Source organism: Stigmatopora argus, chromosome 6 (genome assembly GCF_051989625.1).
Source record: "Stigmatopora argus isolate UIUO_Sarg chromosome 6, RoL_Sarg_1.0, whole genome shotgun sequence".
Classification (NCBI taxonomy): domain Eukaryota; kingdom Metazoa; phylum Chordata; class Actinopteri; order Syngnathiformes; family Syngnathidae; genus Stigmatopora; species Stigmatopora argus.
The window spans coordinates 7731733-7737732 of NC_135392.1; positions in this window are offsets into that span (position 1 = coordinate 7731733).

Here is a 6000-nt window from a genome sequence, read left to right on the forward strand (position 1 = left end):
ATTTTGACTAAACTAAAATATAATTTAATTGCACATGCAGTACTGAAAAAAAAGTTGCAAAAAAATAAATAATTTAGTTGCACATTTACTACAGCAGATGACAGTGTTACTCTCATTGTCAGAGTATTATAGTATTAATATTGTTATTAATATTTAAGGTTTGTATGCACTGGGCAGGCACATATTTCTCTGTATTGCTTCTAAACGTTTTAAAGACAAAAAAACACAATTTACTGTACTGTCGTTGGGGAGAATGTGGCTCTAAGTTGTCCTTTGTTGGAGAAGAGAGTGCAGACTTTTATAGTTCATTTGACAAGATGTGGTTAGGACAAGTGTCAGTCGTGGGTATACAAAATATGAGTATTTAATGCACGGAAATTAACATAATCATGTGGGAATTTGCCATCTTTCATTTATTTGTATGTCCCCTGAATTGAGCTGCAGTTCTCTTGACAAACACCAGATGTCCAACCTGTCATAATATTGGGTTTCAAATGAAGGTCTGGAGACTTGACTTTGCATCCCACCATGAATAGCATTCATTATAATAAACGTCCTTATAAAAATGCTGCTGCACACATTTTAACTCCAAAACAAACCATCATGGTGATAACTTAAGTATGCAGCATTTACACTATCCAAATTGAGGCTAGGCTCTAAATATCTCACTGTTGTAAATTCAGTTTGAGCCGTGGCATTTGTGTTCGTGTGGTTTTACTTACCCCAGATAATCTGTAGTCTGAGGGAACATGGAGTGCAGTATATTTGGCTGCAAAAACGGAGATGCTGTTGATGGACGAGTTTGTGTTGTTCTCATCAACCACAACATGACGTCAGGAATTTGATTTGCCTACAATCTACAAGGCAGTGTCATTGTGTTTGATCCAAAACTGAGAACACCTAAAGAATTTCACCTATCCCACAAACCACTATTATCTCATTCTTCCTATCTTACTATTTATCTAAATGATGACCCTAAAATTCAATTTTCAAGAGACATTTCAACCAGTTTTCAGTCGAATATGAATTCCACTTCACAGCTAGATGAAGCATTGCAAGTTTTGTTGTTGTTTGGATGCCACGTCAGTAACAATATGACACACTTGGGTGTTCTTAGTCACTGTTATGTAAAAAAACCAACAACCTGTCTTTTGTCCTCTTGCCTCTGGTCATGGTTGCCATACGTACAGCTTAAAAACACACTCATACACAATTTTTGTTAGATAGAGAGTCTGAAATTGGAGTGTGTTGACTAAGATTTCACACCTTTGTGCTGATGAAAACAGACTCGTTATGCTGTTCCAAAGCTGTGATGGTTATTTGATAGCTCCAGGTGAACTTTTTAATATAGGCCAAGATAGTACCTTGTTCATCCATGCGTTTCTGCCTCGGAGCAAAGTCAGTGTTTGTTCAACTAAACTGTCCAACTTTCACCAAGTGATCCTTGCGCAAAGCTACTGGACTGTCCTCTGAAGGATCAGGAATGTGTGGCCTGCGCACAGAGCTGCAGGATTTTGGAATGCTGACATTTTCATTTTCTCCTTTGCAGAGTGGTCCCTAGACACTGGCTTTGTTCTCCTGGATAGCAGAACTGGAAGGACAGTCATACGCACAGATCCATCATCTCTCTATACCTTCCGCTCTCTCCATTAGCCGGAGTTAATTTGGAACAGTTATTCCAGGCGATTTCTCAGAATAATCCTCCATCATCAGCACATGGAGTTGAAACTCAAGCCAGCTCTTGATATAGACCCATGGTCAGCATTGGCTCTGCTGGAGGATTCTAGCACCTGGACACTTGCGAGCCCCCTGGCCGACATGGGACCTTCTGAACTTGCTCACCCCTCTGATGCGTGCAGGCACACATATCCCCTTATGATCCCCCCAGCTATGATCCCTGTTTGTCCCGCCATCACTCTCTAATTGCTATGTAGAACACCAAAAACCTATATTTACATGTGAGCTCATTTAAGGCCGCCTCCGTCTTCACCCTTCAGCCACTGAAATGTATTTGTATATACAACACGACCTTAGACAAAAGTAGAATAAAATGTCACTTGGTCTGGCTGTTAAAGTGTTGGTTTATTTGTGTCCCTTTTGACTCTTCGTTTTTTCAGTTGTTCTAAACTACATCAATGCAGCCGCACGTCCATTCTTTTTTTTTTCTTCCCCTCACCCTGTTGCTTTGTTTTACAAACCTTGGAGAGGTCAAAACAATTTCTCTGCAACCACTTCCACGACAGTTTCGTTGGAAATCATGCAAAAAGTTCACCGCAAGTGTCCAGCAATTTTAGCAGCGGTGCGGCATGTGCTTGTGGCCACGCTCGCCATTATCGAGGAGTGGATATTTGACATTGTGCGTAGAAAAACTTCCAAAAGTGCAGTGACACACACCCAAGAAAATAATAGTGAGTCCCGCCACAAAAAGCTCCCCAAACAAGGAGACGGAAATTCCAAAGTCATACCACTATGACAATGCTATATATTGCCACAGTTTAAGAGTATAGTTATTTGGTGTTTGGCAATATTATTTTCCAAATACATACATTAATTTTAGCCCATTATGGCAACAAACCTGCCTTAGTTGTGTTGCACTTTTCACAGACTGGTCACACAGTGCTTTTTCAAACTTAACAAGACTCAAACTCAGAATGCACTTTAAAAAAAACTAAGGGAGAACAAGGAAATGTGAGGACACAACATGTGATGATTAAAGTTGTGCACTACACACAAGCAACAAACAAGAAAGGCCTAAACAGCTCAATTTTGACAGAAAAAGTCCTCAATGAGACAAACTCAGCACATGCATGCACACAAAGGAACCCATGTAAGTCTTGCCATCCATGAAATGAAGGCCTCTATAGCAGGGGTCTCCAAACCGGTCCTCGAGGGCCGGTGTGGGTGCAGGTTTTTGTTCCAACCGATCCAGCACAGACAGTTTGACCAATGAGATTTCAGCAGAAATCAAGAAGCACCTGACTGCAATCCACTGATTTCACTTGTAGGACACCAGATTGGTGAAAATGTGTCCTTTTTCTGGGTTGGAATGAAAACCCGTACCCACTGCGGCCCTATGTGGAATAGTTTGGAGACCATTGCTCTATAGCATTGCAACAGGCATGTGACCGCCACGGTAATCCCCCATTTATCTACGAACACAGGCCGATGACACCAACTGACCAGTGTCATCATCAAAAAAAAATGTTCCCTGTGACTGAAAAACAAGATGCATTAAACTCACACTACCTTGGCTCACAAACTCTTGATATTTGTTTTTAGGTCAGTGGGGCAGCAGTTTGTTAGCGTATGTGTGAGCAATCGGCGTCACGTTTTGGTCACATGGACATTCCTGTAGCCCCTATTTCCCTCAGAGCACAAGAGGGCTTTTGATAACAGGAGACAATTCTTTAGCCTACTTCTCTGTTCTACTGCACTGACAAGAATGCCCTCATTTCATGCTGTTAGCAAACCCGATAAACGCACGCCAATGCCTCTTCTCGTCCACTCGTAACCTTGTTTTCTTTCATTTGCACACGAATAACACTTGGTGGATTCTGCTGACCATGCTCCAGTTGTCCTGCACAGAGGGAGACTTTGCATTTATTGGGATTTTGGCTCATGAAGACCCACCTCACAGAGAGATAACAACGTCATCAGGCCTCTTCTCTCCATTGATTCCCTCTGGGCCACTGACCTACTAGTCTTGGGGAGAGGACAGACCATCAAAAACAGATGCATTCATGTGTATGTTTATCATACGGTTCACATAAATACACTAACTTACAGCTTTCAGCCCACTGTGACGGCTGACTGATATTTTCATCCAGGGCATGGAGTTTAACATACTTATATATAAAAGCATTGTACACATTTAGCACTGTTTGCCTAGTTGATTTCCTGGTAATTCTATATACTGCAGCAGCAATCAGGGCAGCATTCATATTGATCCGCTCAGCTACATCAATCACGAGGCATGAAAAGGACATCAGATGCACCCCATGAGAGCTAACAAAACTGCAGTATTTAAAGAAATTAAATTCCAGACTCGCACGACAGATACCGTACAAGAGAAGCCTGGTTTGGGGACACGGCTTTACAAACAACATCTCAGTAGGTTATTGTATCATAAATTGGTCTTTTCATGCACATATTATGATTTTTGTTCCTAGATGGTTTTTTTTTTTAAATAAATTCATGCAGGACAAGGCTTAGTTTATTTGTGACAGTTACGATAAATATAAACATAGTATCTTTTGGAATAAATCAAATCACTAACTCACGTCACAAAATAATCACTTCATCAATTGAGCTTCAGTATTTTTTTGCATTAATTGTCGATTTTGGTGATCACCTAGGGGAACAGAAAATGCTCGTCAAAAATGACCTTACTGTATACTTTCGGACTATGTCCGGTGGTCAGGGTCGAGAGTTCAATGCTAAAACTATCCACGGTGAAATGCACACTGAAAAATGTGATGCATGCAGTGCATTATATTCTAGCATCCATACATACACTAGGGGCAATATAGGCTGAGGGCCATTAATGATGTCTATTTGTGTCGAACGTAAAAATGGCTCAGGATCATGCGTTAGCACGTGTGCACCATACACCCAAACCGTATATAGATAGACCTTATACACAGTTTGCAGTTTATATTTACATGCAACAGTGGTAGAACTGTGCAAGAAGTCGAGATATGGACTTGAGGGCAATACACTATGTTTTTAAGGACTAGTCACACTGAATAGAAAGCCAGACCAGAGTGGCCTGCTGGTGCGTGGGTCACATGTCCGTACAAGGACATCGTAAAGGCAGAGGGCTTTCATACCAACCATACTGCACACATGTCTGTGAGGGCGTGTGCAAATGTGGCAGTGATTGGAGGGGGTGGCGGTGGTAGTGCCAGCTGAGCAGCTTAAAAATAGTGCCGAGTACGGGATTGCAACTGCACGGGAATCTAAGAACACATGGAGGCTGGTCCAATTGTAATTCAGTGAGGATTTCGCGGGGCTAAGTGACGACTGACGAGCCAACAGAGGAGGATGATTAAACCCAGTTGGCTCAGAGTGTCTGATCTTTGATGGGATTTTGTAAGACGTTTGCAGGGTCACAGTTATGACGAGCGTGGCCGTCGGCGAGGTGTCGACTGGACCGGTAAATAAATGGACGCGTGCAGTGGTGAAGGTGCTGGTTTAATATGACGAGGCAGTGGGGCAGTAGGTTGACTTGAATGTAAAGAAGGTGAAACGTGATGGGGATCAGACGGGCAGGATTAAAGAGTGCTGGAGTGACCTCGACTAATGCACACAACAGAGGGAAGGGATGAAGAACCAAGGGGAATGAACAGCTGCTCTCTAAAAAGAATCAGTCAGCACAATGTGGCCACCCACAAAAAAAAAACAAAATAAACAAAACCTAACACACAACAACGAGCAACAAACTACACGTGCTTAATGCTGACAAACAAACTGTAAGAGTGGTTTCAATTGGAGGATAATCACATGCACAAAGTGGCTCTTTCACCTCACATAATCTTCATTTGGATTAAAATGGATTATTGGATTACAAGATTCTCTGCAGCGGAGAGAGATAGAGACAGACAAGAAAAGAAGAAATTTAAATCCACAGGATTATAGGAAACTTTTCTTTTTTTAAAACTCCAGTATGAACTGTATGTAAACTTTTTCCCCCCTAATTTTTAAAATAGATATCCATGTGTATTCATTCTTTTAATTGATTCAAATTTGACAGGGTTGTTTAAACTGTTTACTTCTTACTTTTGCCCAATTTATTCATTTTAATTTGACTTCATGGGACTTTTAGCATCTCATCTCATCTCATTTTCTGAACTGCTTTATCCTCACTAGGGTGCCAGGGGTGCTGGAGCCTATCCCAGCTGACTTTGGGCCAGAGGTGGGGGGGCATCCTGAATTGGTGGCCAGCCAATCGCAGTTTGTAAGTATGTTTTCTATATTAAGATTAATATCAATGTGTGTGTG